Raw genomic sequence first — 14,947 nt, 5'->3', positions numbered from 1 at the left:
TCTTGTTGGCAAAGTTGACAGTTCACACACACACACACACACACACACACACACACACACACACACAAACACCAAAAAACTACCATACTCCAGGGTGCAAATTTTTGCCTCTCTCCTAAGCCCTTTTGATCACTGTGCCCATTCTTTGACCAATTGTGTTTTTCTTGCTGCCATTGTTATTCTGGGGAGTGGTGGTCGCTTGTTGTTATAGTTGATGGGGATGGTTATTTGCACAAATTATGAAGCTCACACTGTCAGAGTGAATTAATTAAGTTTTAAGACATCAGGGACATTCCCCCCAATTAATAGCATTGCAATTCCAGAACCCATTCCAGTGAACCCAAATATTGAGACTGCTTGTTTTACTGCAGAATCCAAATACACAAAATTAGCAAGATCAGCTCTTGGAGTGTCGGCCGCTGCCAAATAAGAACTCGGGAGAATGTCTGTGTATATTATTAAATTGTGCATAATGATGGTGTGTGTCTAGAAACTGACTTCCCTGGACGAGGACATCTTTATCTCACAGGCCATGACAGCTTGTTTGAACCAAGGAGTGCATTTTGATTTTTCTTCTCCCCCATTTATCAAAATGTTTTCACAGTGTGAGGGGACTGATCCTTCGATCCTTCCAGCCTCCCAATCTCCTTCATTGTTGAATTTGCCTCTGCCTTTTTGTTTGCGTTGGCATCAAAGCAAACCTGTCTTCTTTGGCATCTTCCACATACACCAAATTGAGGACATTTCTACTTTTATGGGTGCAGTTAACCCATGCAACTTAATGCAGGTACATTAAGGAATCAATAAGAAACTGGAAGGGGACACATTTGATAGTCCGAAGAGAACATAATGAGGCAGCTGGATATTCTGTGGATACCTTTTAGGTGTCAGGTCCTGGGAGAGGTGCTTTCACACTGGATCTCACTTAATTCTCAAAAACTACTCTATGTTACTGATATTAAGACCCTATATTTCAAATCTAGAAACCAAGGCTCTGAGAACAGTGAAAGTGGCTGACCAAGGGCATGCTGCTACTGAGGGAGTGAGTCTGAAATCAAACTTATGTCCATCCCAATTCCAAAGCCCTCACTCTGCTTAGAGCACCTTCCTGCAAAGATGGAGGAGGAAACATTAGGCAGGGATACGGACAAGACCCAGGACATGCACAAGGAAGGCAAAAGCAAAAGAGCCACAGAAATAAGGGACTATCCAAAGGAAACCATTAAGAATTCGTGGGAGTGGAAGGAATAGTTCTCATTGGAAAAAAAATAAATAAATAAAGACCTAAAACTTGACAGAAATAAAAAGTATGAGCAGAAGCAGTAAACCCTTGAAAATAAGGAGTAAGATTTCCCGAGAGACATTGCAGAAAGAAATCCAAATAAGATGGAAAGAAAGAAGGAGTGTGGGGGGAGAAAAATATTAGATGTAGAGAATATTAGGTGCCATTTTCTGTTATTTCCTGGAAAGTTCCTTGTAGGTTATTTGAGTGGAAGATCGAGAAAATGAGGAAAAACTTGAGTCAGCCCTGACGTGAGTGTTACCTAATCTTTGGGGCAGCAAATCTAGTATTTAAAATTTTAGACATTCTCTCACCTCACCTCTCAGAGTGATTTCTTAAATGTAAAGGTGAGCCAGGGGAGGGAAAACATTTTCTTGGGAGCGAAAGTGGTCCCTTCTGTGAGGTAAATTACATCTTCTTGAACACTGAGTGTTATAAATCTTAGTCCTGGCAAATTGCAGCCACCGACTGCTAGGAACCCCAACCAGAGGTCAGTGGCTAAAAGAGGCCGTGGATCATGATTCTCCAGAATCTGAGACCCCTGCAGGATGGAAATCATTTCCTGGGGCTCCCGGGTTGCTCCACCCAACCATCTGGGGCCCAGAGGAGTGATTTTTGAGGCTTTGAGTGATTTCTCACTGAAGGGAAGGGAAACAAACAAAACAGCAGAAACCCTCCCCTACTGGGAATGTTCCTGTGGCGTCAGCTGTGCAAGCATGTGTGTGTCTGTGCACCAGCGTGTATATGTGTATGCACATGCTCATATGTATGCATCTGCCTATGTAATGTGTATGGGAACAGGCGTGCATATGCATCCATGTGTGCACAAGTGCATGTGCGTGCATGCATTCATGTGTGTGCACTGCGTATGTGATGTGTGTATGGTTGTGCCCACATGCGTGCTCCTGGCACCCCTCTCCCCAACAAAACACAATAAAGACTCTGCAGAAATTCCTCTAGAGAGGAAATCTTGAGTAGTAAAAGAACTGAACTTAAGAGTCAGAAAGACTAACTTGGAGCATATTTTGAGTAAATTCTTCCCATTACCTGCTTCGCCACCACGGACAATTCACTGTTTCCTGACCTCAGGTTCCTCATTGTAAAATAGGGGTAAGCATGCCTGCCCTGCCCTGTTGTTGTGAGGATCAAATGAGATGTATGAGGCTACTCTGTAAGGCAAAAGACATCTTAAAAACACATGGGTTCTGAGTTGCTGAGGGGCTAAATGGAAGATAACATATGATGAGCAAACTACTACTTTTTCAACTTGGGTACAGTGTTCATCTCCTTGAAATCCCAGGGCTGGCAGAATGGGGAAAGTTTCCCAGGATCCCCGTGCTTCTTCCACCTTGGTAGGAGAGAAGGGCCTTCCCCTGGCCTCTGGGCAAATCCACTGGGAAAGTTCGGCTGCCCATCTCCGCACTCTTTCCAGCTCCCAGTGGGTCTCTCAGACTGGCTTTGATGCTGATAGAAAAGAAGCTATCAGAAGGCAGCAGCGCCAGACTCCCAAGACCCACATTTCCCTTCCTGGGTGGCAGGTGTCATCTTCTTGCTCCATTCCTAGGAGCCCAGGTGGAGAAGCAGCCTCCATCCGCCTCTTACGTGCCCTCCCACATCACCACTGAAAGGCGAAGGTGCCCTGCCCCCGGCTCAAGGGAAAAGCCAGATTAACCTTTCTGACACTGCAGCAAATGTTAGCAGTCTGCCCTGCCTTTCATAATGCCAATCCAGACACCAGTCATTCACCGTCTGTTAGAAATATAGAGAATACATGTCAAAACTCACCCGCACATGCTGAATCGGAAAAGAGCAGTTATTACAGCAAACTCTATATACATTATTTATCAAATGAACTCTCTGCTGTAGGAATACAATTCATTTCTACTCTCGCGCTCTCTCTCTTGTTCTTTCATTTCAATAGGAGATGAAAGAAACCATTTATAGAATCTTTTTGGGCATTACTCATGCAGCAGTATCCTTGGCTAGGGTTTGAAGTCAAAGCTGTCTATTGCCTGCAGGGAGTGGGCTGCTTCGAGTGGGAAGGAACCAGTTCCTGTCTGCCAGGTTTTCTCAGGCTCCCCTCTCCATGGCCCCCACCACCTCCCCACCTCCTGGAACTGTGAATAACTGGACCTCTCTCCAACTCTCCAGGCTCACTTGAAGGAGGTGGGAACTTTGGCTCAGAAGAAGGCAAGTAACTTTTAAATGCAGTTCCTTTGTAATAGCAGCTTTACCAAATGATCACAAGGTAGGGAAGGTGTTCCCCAATGTCTGTTTGGGTAAAGATCAGCTCCCCATTTGTTTCACATGAAGGAATAGAAGAAATAAGTCTCTTACTCCATTTAGACTGGTATAAACCTTAAGGTGAAGACCACTAGTTTTTACAAGCACTTTGGCTCAGAGTTAGGAGTTTTGCCTGGTGGGCTGGTGGTAGTGAAGGTGGCAGTAGTGATATCGGAGGTAATGATGGTGCTGGTGGTAGTAATGTGATGATAATGGTGCTAGTGAGGGTAGTGATGGTGGTGCTGGTGGTGGTGATGGGGGTGGTTTGGTGGAACTGCTAGTGTGGTGGTGGTGGTGGTGGAGGTGATGGTGATGGTAGTGGAGGATGGCAGAGGTGATGATCATGATGGTGGTGGTGGTGGTGGTGGTGGTGGAGGTGATGGTGATGGTAGTGGAGGATGGCAGAGGTGATGATCATGATGGTGGTGGTGGTGGTGGTGGTGATGGGGGTGGTTTGGTGGAACTGCTAGTGTGGTGGTGGTGGTGGTGGTGGTGGAGGTGATGGTAGTGGAGGGATGGCAGAGGTGATGATCATGATGGTGGTGGTGGTGGTGGTGGAGGTGATGGTGATGGTAGTGGAGGGATGGCAGAGGTGATGATCATGATGGTGGTGGTGGTGGTGGTGGAGGTGATGGTGATGGTAGTGGAGGGATGGCAGAGGTGATGATCATGATGGTGGTGGTGGTGGTGGTGGAGGTGATGGTGATGGTAGTGGAGGGATGGCAGAGGTGATGATCATGATGGTGGTGGTGGTGGTGGTGGAGGTGATGGTGATGGTAGTGGAGGGATGGCAGAGGTGATGATCATGATGGTGGTGGTGGTGGTGGAGGTGATGGTGATGGTAGTGGAGGGATGGCAGAGGTGATGATCATGATGGTGGTGGTGGTGGTGGTGGTGGAGGTGATGGTAGTGGAGGATGGCAGAGGTGATGATCATGATGGTGGTGGTGGTGGTGGTGGTGGTGATGGGGGTGGTTTGGTTGAACTGCTAGTGTGGTGGTGGTGGTGGTGGTGGTGGAGGTGATGGTAGTGGAGGGATGGCAGAGGTGATGATCATGATGGTGGTGGTGGTGGTGGTGGAGGTGATGGTGATGGTAGTGGAGGATGGCAGAGGTGATGATCATGGTGGTGGTGGTGGTGGTGGTGATGGGGGTGGTTTGGTGGAACTGCTAGTATGGTGGTGGTGGTGGTGGTGGTGGAGGTGATGGTAGTGGAGGGATGGCAGAGGTGATGATCATGATGGTGGTGGTGGTGGTGGTGGAGGTGATGGTGATGGTAGTGGAGGATGGCAGAGGTGATGATCATGATGGTGGTGGTGGTGGTGGTGGAGGTGATGGTGATGGTAGTGGAGGATGGCAGAGGTGATGATCATGATGGTGGTGGTGGTGGTGGTGGTGATGGGGGTGGTTTGGTGGAACTGCTAGTGTGGTGGTGGTGGTGGTGGTGGTGGAGGTGATGGTAGTGGAGGATGGCAGAGGTGATGATCATGATGGTGGTGGTGGTGGTGGTGGTGGTGATGGGGGTGGTTTGGTGGAACTGCTAGTGTGGTGGTGGTGGTGGTGGAGGTGATGGTGATGGTAGTGGAGGATGGCAGAGGTGATGATCATGATGGTGGTGGTGGTGGTGGAGGTGATGGTGATGGTAGTGGAGGATGGCAGAGGTGATGATCATGGTGGTGGTGGTGGTGGTGGTGATGGGGGTGGTTTGGTGGAACTGCTAGTGTGGTGGTGGTGGTGGTGGTGGAGGTGATGGTAGTGGAGGGATGGCAGAGGTGATGATCATGATGGTGGTGGTAGTGGTGGTGGTGGAGGTGATGGTGATGGTAGTGGAGGATGGCAGAGGTGATGATCATGATGGTGGTGGTGGTGGAGGTGATGGTGATGGTAGTGGAGGATGGCAGAGGTGATGATCATGATGGTGGTGGTGGTGGAGGTGATGGTGATGGTAGTGGAGGGATGGCAGAGGTGATGATCATGATGGTGGTGGTGGTGGTGGTGGAGGTGATGGTGATGGTAGTGGAGGGATGGCAGAGGTGATGATCATGATGGTGGTGGTGGTGGTGGTGGAGGTGATGGTGATGGTAGTGGAGGGATGGCAGAGGTGATGATCATGATGGTGGTGGTGGTGGTGGTCAGTGTCTGATGGTAGAATGTGACAATATAATCTTTGTATTCAGGAGAATTTTCATTAAGAAATGGGATACTACTTTTGAAAAGGGTTGCTCCTATTTCAATTCAGTTTTCATTAAGAAATGGGATACTTCTTTGGAAAGGGGTTGCTCCTATTTCAATTCAAATCCTGTCCAATTTTGTATAGCTCGGAGTAGAGGTTGCAGAATGAAATTTCCACTTCTGAGAGACCAACTGCCTGCTGGCTCCCAAAGTATTTTCTTGACTTTGGGGTAAGGGGACCTGATCATCTTCTCCCCTAAAGCCAAATCTTGCTTTTGCCTTAGAGCCCAGCTCTAGTCAGCTCCACACCTCCAGTTGATGGTTACGCTCCTCCTCAAACCTGACTTATCTGGCTTAGCTCACTTATGACCTTCCTTATTATTTATTTGATCATGTGTACACATCTGTCTGTCTCAACCAGATTGTAAACTCCTTGAGGAAGGAGGCGAATGTCTTATTTCTCAAATCCCATAACTTTTAAGTAACAGCATACTAAAAAAAATGAATGAATGATGAATGAATGAATGAATCTATGGTGTTATAATTTTCTCCCAAAGAACATAATGGTACCTACAACAGTAAAGAAACTAATTGGAGCGTAAAGATCTTCTCTGCCTTTGCAAGAAAGAGGGAATTTAATTAGTATGATGACTACTACTACTAAATAGTAGCTAGCATTTATTGAGCCCTGTGCCAGGCTCTGTGCCAAGCTTTCCACATACATTATCTCCTTTAATCTTCACAGTACACTTAGGAAGTAGGTATGATTGCCCTATTTTATATAAATGGGAAACTGAGGCTGAGGGAGTTTCAATCATTTACATAAAATCTTAAAAGTACTGGCTTTGGATTCAGATAGACCTGGGTTCAAATAAGAACTCCGTCATTTGACAGTTAAATGGCTTTTACTGTAATATATATAATATATATTTTATATTTAACATTGATAACATATGTAGTTAATATACATATGTAGTTAACACACATATGTAGTTAATATAGTATTATAATAAATTTTACACATGCACACCTTTGCTCAGGGCCCAAGACAAAGCAATTTTTCAATAAATAGTTGCTCCCTCAATTTTTCTGCTTAAGGTCTTACAGCTTTCAATGGGTGAAAACAGGGGTTCAACTGCATGTCTGGTTATACAGAAACTATACATAAGCCCATACTCTCACATACCATACGTTCAGCCTCAAAAATGAGCTCCCTCCCTGGGCACTGAGAGTGAGTCACAGGGCATCTCTAGGGGTGATGCTGCCACGTGATCAAATTGGTGAAAAACCAGGAGGGCCAATCTGGTTGGCTGTCTCAGCAGTCTAGCACCCATCTACAAAGACAATGTTTTGCTTAGCCACCCACCTGTAGATATGGCCCATCGACCATAGCCTGGGATCCCACCAACATCTTATTATACTGCCAAAGCACTCACCTATGGAAACGGAGCCGCTCCCAATACAACCAGAAGGTGCCGTGGGGCAGCTTCTGCAGGGAGCCAGCTGGTCCAGGCCTCCCCGACCCACTGGCAGCCCACATGTAGCAGCTCTGGGGGCCTATTTCTCTTGTGCTGCTTCACCCAAGTGTTAAAAATTAATTTAACTCTGATCGCACTGACAGGGGAAAAGTTAATAGAAGTTTTATTTTTAATATATGAGGAACCTTAACAGGATTTAAACTTAATGCCTCAGAAATGGGAAGGACTGCTGACAATTTTTCTACCAGAATCTGCAGACTTTCATGGGGAGCTAGAGAAAGGGAAGAAGTATTATTCCAGCAGCTAGAGGCAGGATTGAAATGCCCCCCACAGCAATTGGGAGAAATCCCAATGGTCTGAAAATGCAAGAAATTGACTCATAAATTGGTCAAATCCTCAGTTTCCCCTTATTACCCTGACCTTCAGTTTTCTTTACTATCCAGAAAAAAAATATCATTTCAATTTTTTTAAGACAGAATAGAGCCTTTCACTTAGAATCATAGAATTTTAGAGCTGATTTCTTCCAGCCATAATAATTTATGATACTAAGAGATGTGGAGGGAAAGTTTTACAACAGAAAATTGTACTGGATGTGGGCCATACATTTTGTTTCAGACGTGGCTCTTGGCTATTTTCAAAAGCTACTAACTTTAAAAAAATCTCTCATGCAAAACATTCTCCAGTAGCCTTAGACCGAACTGCCTGAACTACCCGTTGTTAGACCATATTTCATTAAGGAGACCAGTCAACTACGTTTTCTGAGGAAATCTTTCCCTAGATATTTATTATGTGCCTATGGTGTCAAGCACTATTCTAGACACTTAGCGCTGTGGGAGAAAATCAGTCAAACATCCTTGCCCTTCTGGAACTTGCATTTGGATGAGGGAAAATAAAAATATTAATAAAAAAGTACTGTTCTATAGTATTAGAAAGTGATGAGCTATGAAGGAAGACAAAGCAAAGAACAAGAGAAGGCTATTGAGAGTACATTTTCAATAGGGTAGGCAGAAAGGGCCTCGTGAAGAGGTGATGTTTGAGCAGAGACTTGAAGACTTAAAGGGAATGAGCCGTGTGACCATCCAGGAGAAGGGCATCCTAGGCAGAGACCAGGAGGTACAAAGTGGCTGAGGCAGGACCCAGCCCTGCATGAATCGGCCCTGCATATTTGAGCATCATTAGGGATATGTGAGCATCATTAGGGAAGCTGGTATGGCGGGCCTGTGGTGAGCAGCACGGGCAGAGAAGCAGGTGTGGTGACTATATATCTCAATTTCCTAGAACAATCTTGAATTGCACCTGTTCTCCTGGCAGAATTATCAATAGTGCCCCTGTTCCTTGTCTGAGTACCCCAGTTTGGGAGATAAATCATACAGTCATTCTACACATGGGCCACCTTTAGGGCTTTGGCTTTTACTTGGAGCCAAACAGAAGCCGAGGGAGTTGGAACAGTAACATGACCCGACTTACATCATCAAGGACTCGCTGGCTGCTGTGAAAAGAGACCGACAAGGGGCAGAAAGGGAACAACCTCAAAGGCCTTTGCAAAACTCAGGCTCTTGCTCTCTGCTTGGAACCTCTCTGTTACCCTCTGTCTGGCTGGTGAGCCCCAAACCCACCAGGCGTTCAGGGCTGACTTTAAATGTCTTCTCCTTCTCAAGTTTTCCCTGATACCGCCTCACAACCCCTAACCCTCACAAAGCTAAACAGCTTGCTTTCCTATCTATTATAATGGTTACACATCCTATTTAGTTTATTACTTGATGTGCCCACTTTTATTGCTAGAAAATAAGGATCTTTCTTTTGTAAAGGGAAACTATTATTTATATGGGGGTCCTAATGCTATGAACTGAAGGTTTTTGTCCCCCCCTCAGAATTCACACGTTGAATCCTAATCCCCAAAGGTGATATCATTAGGAGGTGAGGCTTTAAGAGGTGATTAGGTCATGAAAGCCGAGCATCAGGAATAGGATCGGTGCTCTTATAAAAGATGCCACCAAGCTCCCTAGCCCCTTCCACCATGTGACGATGCAACAGGAAGTCTGCCACCTGGAAAAGGGCCTTTAGCTGACCATGTCACCAGCCTGATCTTGGACTTCTAGCCTCCAGAACCAAGAAATAAATAAGCTGCCCAGTCTGTGGTATTTTGTTACAGTAGTCTGAATGACTGAGATACTAATATAGGCTACAGGCTTTGTATGCTTTTTCATTTTTCCATGTGAAGTGCCTCCTAAGGGATGGAGAACTGCTCATGTTGTGTTATCTACGTACAAACCACCCTCAAACCTAGTGCTATGAAATATCATCATTTGATGATACCCATGGAATCCTGTGGATCAGGACTGTGCACAAACCAGAATGGGCACAGCTGGTCTCTAGTTAGAGTTGAGTGGCCAGAGGCTGGAAGAGCCAGGGCTGGATGATCCATTTGCGAGATGGTTTCATCCCTTGCATGTCTGGCCAAGGCTCTGGGGTGACTCACAGGCTGGAGTGTGTACTCGTGTTCTGTCCAGGAAGGTGGCTTACGTGGTGACTCAGTGTTTCAGAGAACATGGAGGACGCTTCAGGGCCTTCGAGACCTAGCCTGGGAGTTACGCAGCATCACTCCTGCCATATTCTATTAATTGAAACAATCATAATCTGTCCAGATTCAAAGGGAGGTGACCTAGACGCCACCTCTCAATGAGAAGAGTATACAAGAATTTGCAGCCATTTTTTAAAACTGCCATGATTGCCATATTGCAGATGAAGAAACCATGGTTCACAAAGCGCGAGTTCCCTATCATATGACACGGCAGCTGAAACACGACAGGGCCAGTACTCAAAGTGCTCTGACTGCAAAGCACATGTTCCTCCCACAACACCAGATGCCCACTGTGGGGAAGAGAGAAGTCTCAGTTCTATCATTCTGCACTTGGCATAGTTTGGCACAATATGAATGAATGAATGAGTGAATGCAGCATGACCAGCTGCTTCTGAGCATCTTCCGACCTCTTCTTGCAAGCCCAAGGAATGATTCTGTCACTGAGAGTTCAGTCACTGTGACAAGAGGTATGGAAGATGTATGGGGGTGTGGGGAGAGATTTCAGATAGAACTCTGTCAACTAAAACCTTTTTAACTGAAAGAAATGTCCTTTGACTCCCATTCCCAGCCCCAGCAGACAGATTGCTAGACCCATTCAGAAGATGGAGAAACTATGTAACTAGCTGGTGGCTTCCATAGATAACGGGCCTCAGCTCACCTTTCTTTCCCTCCAAGGAAAATAGGAGCCTGAAAGCAGGGCGACAGGGTCAACCTCTGAGAATCTGACTCCGTTCACTCCTCCTTGACATTTTCATGAAGGTGAAATGGAGCTAAAATGAAAGCACTCTCACCCTTGATCAAAAACTGCAAATAAGAGACCTGAGCTCACACCCTGGCCCTGCCATGAAGTTACTGTGTGTCCCAGGAGAGCTCACCTCACCTCTCTGGCCTCCAGCTTTGTTGGCTGGTACTTAATGGTCCATGACTTGATCCCTGCCCTTCACAGCTAACTTCCTGGAGTTTAAGGAACAGGCTATACATTTCCTCTCCTTCCCTCTGCCCTCACACTGGCTCATTATCAAGGCTGGCTCAAGGTCATTTCTAAAATATTTCACATGGAGTTCCTGTCGTGGCTCAGTGGAAATAAATCTGACTAGCATCCATAAGGACACAGGTTCTATCCCTGGCCTCACTCACTGGGTTAAGGATCAGGCATTGCCATAAGCTGCGACATAGGACACAGACGCAGCTCAGATCCTGAGTTACTGTGGCTGTGGTGTAAGCTGGCAGCTACAGCTCCTATTCAGCCCCTAGCCTGGGAACTTCCATATGCCGTGGGTGTGGCCTTAAAAAGAATAATAATAATAATAATAACAAAATGAAATAAAATAAATTATTTCATCAATCACTTGGGTAAAGGGTTACTGGGAATTTGTGTCCTATTTTTGCAACTTTCCTGTAAGTTTGAAATTATTTTCACCCTTGTTTTTCCCTTCTCTATTCCTTCCACCCTGGTCCAAACCATCACCTAGGTTGTTACACATCCCTCTTAAATATTGTTTGTTTGCTTTTCTGCTTTAATTCTTACTTTTCTACCATATGTTCTCCACACAGAAGCCACAGCGGTCTTTGTTTCTTTGGTTTTTGTTCGTTCTTGCCTGTGTTTTTCTTAATTTTGGTAAAACATGCATCATATAAAAGTTACCATTTCAACTCTTTTTAAGTGTACAATTCATCACCACCAAGTCCATTCACATTGTTGTGCAATCGTCACCACCATCCGTCTCCAGAACTTTTTCAGCATCTCAAACTGAACCTCTCTACCCATTAAGCAGCGACTCCCCTTTCTCCCCTCCCTCGGCCCCTGGTAACCACCATTCTACTTTCTGTCTCTATGAATTCAAGCTCTCTGGGAAGACAGGTGTCTCTCTCTAGGTGCCTCGTATAAATGAAATCATACAGTGTTGCCTTTTGTGTCTGGCTTATTTCCCACAGCACAATGTCTTCAAGGTTCGCTCGTGGTGTACCATGTTAGAAGCCCCTGCCTTTTAACATTGCATAATATTTCGTTGTCTGGATAGACCACATTTTTATCCATTCATCAGCTGATGGACATGGGAGTTGTTTCTACCTTGTGGCTGTTGTGAATAATGCTGCTATGAAGTTCCCATCTCAGCTCAGTGGGTTAAGAACCCAACTAGTATCCATAAGGATGCGAGTTTGACCCATGGCCTTGCACAGGGGGTTAAGGATCTGGTGTTGCCCTGAGCTGCAGTGTAGGTTGCAAACGCAGCTCAGATCTGGCTTTGCTGTGGCTGTGGCATAGGCTGGCAGCTGCAGCTCCGATTCAGCCCCTAGCCTGAGAACTTTCATATGCCCCAGCTATGGCCCCAAAAAGCAAAACAAAACAAAACCAAAAAAACCACCCCAAACAAACAAACAAACAAAAAAACACAAAAATGCCTGCTATGACCACTGGTGTACCAGGCCATCTTTTTAAAAATGCAAATTAGTTCCTACCACACTCCGTTCCTTAAAACTCTCCAAAACTTTATTCTAAAACTCAAACCCCTTTCTCTCGTCCACTAGTTCTACAGGTCCCTTCTCCCTTCTCTCTCCCCCTCAAGCTCACCAGGCTCTTTCCCTACCAGCCTTCTGTTGGTTTCTCAAACTCACCAAGCATGTCCTCACGCGAGCCTTTGCACCTGCTCTCCCCTCTGTCTGGAAGGCTTTTCCCCCAGACTGGAGAGTGGCTACCTTCTTCTTTTCATTCAGATCTTTCCCATGCCCCTGAGCTGCAGTAGCCTGAGCACCCATCCAGTCACCAGGTCCTGCTCCCAGCTTGTTTGTTCCCAGACAGCTGCACCCCTGACATCACATAAGAAGGGTGCTGCCTTCTCCCCACTCCCTGACTGTAGTTCAGGCTGCCTCATTCACTGCAGAAACCAAGAGCCCAGACAGGGCCTGGCACAGGTGGCATGCCGTGTTTATGGAATGAATCCATCCAAAAGTCTGATCTGACAGTGCTGAGTGAAAGCGGGGCAGGACAGAGGAGTCGCAGGACTCCGAAAGGAGCTGACAGAAGGGAAACTCAGGGTACACGATGTCGGTTCCTGTCACACTCCCACCTCTGCTGTGAACTCTTCCTTCAGTGGCTGCTGTGGCTGTGGCTGCCTCCAAGTGGGAGCCCTGAGCAGACATAAGGTATGGCAGGGACACTTGGCCCAGTAAAACCTAAGGCGCAGGTCCACCCTCAGCTACATCAGGCTATGTGCTCCCAGAGAGCTTGTAGGTGACTGGCGAGACCTGGCGGGGCCCGGCCAGAGCAATTCTTCATAGACGTGTCCCTAAGTCACTGTACCACGTAATATACATAAGGAGAAAACCCATTAATCTGTGTCTCCTCAACGTTCAAAATGCTAAGTCATTTTTCAGGCTTGGCTTGATTTCTCTTTCATCAATAAGAGCTACAATCCTGCCAAGCCCGGAACAGATAGCTCTACCTGCTGCAGAGATAGGCAGCTCCGTAAAAGGCAAAGGGGGTGCCAGCACCCTCCTATGCTCAGGGTTCCACACGACTGCTCTCAGGAGCTTTCAGAGGCTTTTAGCCATGGGGGGGGGGCAGGGGCACAGCTGCATGGCCTGTCCTAGTGCCACCATAATGCCACCTGCCACTGGAGAGGTGTCACCAAGACTTGTGATGGAAGCCCTGCTGCATGATGGACACAAGCACAGGCTGGAGGCCTGGCTCCTAGCTGCACCCCTTTGCTGACTGGATGACATTGAGAGGTATTTGAACTAATCTCTTTGGGTTTCAGTTTCCTAATGTGCCAAAGCAAATAATCAGGCTAGATGGTCTACAAGGCCCCTTACAGCCTGGAAATTCTAACCCTTGGATGCAGCTGAGAGGATGCAGAGAGCTGTGGGGAGGGGACAGAAACCAAATGCTGCCTTCATCCTCTTCATGTTCTGCTTTCACCAGCATGTAGTCAGGTGGTATACTTCAGGACTCCAGGGCAAGGCTAAATTGATCTTTGTGGAAAAGATCAGAAGAAGAAATTACTCCCCCTCCCCCAAAGTGATCAATTAAAAATCTGCAGAATGCCAGGTGATGAAACAGCTTTATCATTATTAGAAGGATGCAACTATCTGTGTGTCCAAATCACCGTGCTGCAGACAGTTTCTCAGGATCCCTTCAGGGATTTCCATGGGTCCCTTCGGAAGAGCCACTGGCCCTGACTACTCTGTCCCATACAGTCCACCCAGTCAAGGTCCATGTTGCCATGAAGGATAGGCTTCATTCATTCACTCATTCATTCATCAAACAAAAATGTCTTGAGCACTTACTTTGTGCCAGGCATTCTAGACACAGAGATGCAAGATACAACCCTGTCCTCCAAGAGATTCCCCACTCAGAGCAGCAAGTAAACAAAGTCCACAGGCCATAGCAGTCTGGTATGGTGAGTGCTACGGAAGAGAGAAGCACAGGCCACTACAGCATCCAGAGCAGAGACCCTAACCCAGAGTGAGGAATACTCTGCTATCAGGGAGGTCTCCCTGGAGGAGGTGAAACCTGAGCTTGTCTTAGAAGAGTCTATCTAAAGATCTCTCTTTTTGTCATTGCTAAAAATTAAGATCAGTTTTTGTGCCAGTACCATGACCCCAGCCAGACAAAATCACATGATATCACTTTTATGTGGGACCTAATAAAAATGATACAAAAGAACTTATTTATAAAACAGAAACAAACTCACAGACTTAACACCAATCTTACAGTTACCATAGGTGAAACCACTGGGGGGAGGGAGGAATTGAGAAGGTGGGAGAAACATATACTCACTACAGTATTAAATAGATAATTAATGATAACCTATGGTATAGCACAGGAAAATCTACTCAATAGTTTGTAATAACCTACATGGGAAAAAAGAATGGATAGACTTTTATGTATAACTGATCCACTCTGCTATGTACCTGATACTAATACAATATTGTAAGCCAACTATACACCCAATAAAATTTTAAAAACCATAAAAAATAAAGATTAAGATCAGTTCATAGCTGCAAGGGATTATGAAGGAATAGTGGTACCAGGATATGGGAAGAGGAGTTTAGGGTCTGATGGAGGGACAGAGAAAGGATTATGAAGCCCCACTGGCCATGAATCTTTAATGACATCAAACAACAAGACTGGGGAATAGGTGGTTTCCCAT

At 46.1% G+C, this 14,947-nt stretch overlaps 1 protein-coding gene and 1 long non-coding RNA gene across 22 annotated transcripts in view; one reads left to right on the top strand and one right to left on the bottom strand.

Annotated features, from left to right (window-relative positions):
* The window catches only part of LOC102162878 (uncharacterized), a 462,928-nt gene that overhangs the window by 202,910 nt on the left and 245,071 nt on the right, over window positions 1–14,947 (bottom strand). Inside the window, exons 8-10 of one of the 12 annotated variants that reach the window (XR_014816296.1) lie at window positions 6,922–7,069; window positions 2,955–3,031; window positions 260–2,746 (exon numbers count right to left, since the gene is read on the bottom strand). The exons of 10 other annotated variants lie outside the window; for them this stretch is intronic. This is a non-coding gene — a long non-coding RNA (uncharacterized LOC102162878). Of the gene's footprint in view, window positions 1–259; window positions 2,747–2,954; window positions 3,032–6,921; window positions 7,070–14,947 lie in introns of those variants that run through there. One more of the 12 variants, XR_014816287.1, reaches the window with a different exon arrangement.
* Window positions 1–14,947, top strand: part of TNR (tenascin R) — a 416,877-nt gene that overhangs the window by 282,172 nt on the left and 119,758 nt on the right. The gene's annotated exons all lie outside the window — the stretch shown is intronic.

This window comes from Sus scrofa, chromosome 9 (assembly GCF_054392235.1).
Source record: "Sus scrofa isolate SSC_HxYL_T2T_F1_AM1 chromosome 9, Sscrofa_HxYL_maternal_Yorkshire_Landrace_v2.0, whole genome shotgun sequence".
NCBI classification, from domain to species: domain Eukaryota; kingdom Metazoa; phylum Chordata; class Mammalia; order Artiodactyla; family Suidae; genus Sus; species Sus scrofa.
This window is presented reverse-complemented; position numbering and strand designations above follow the sequence as displayed.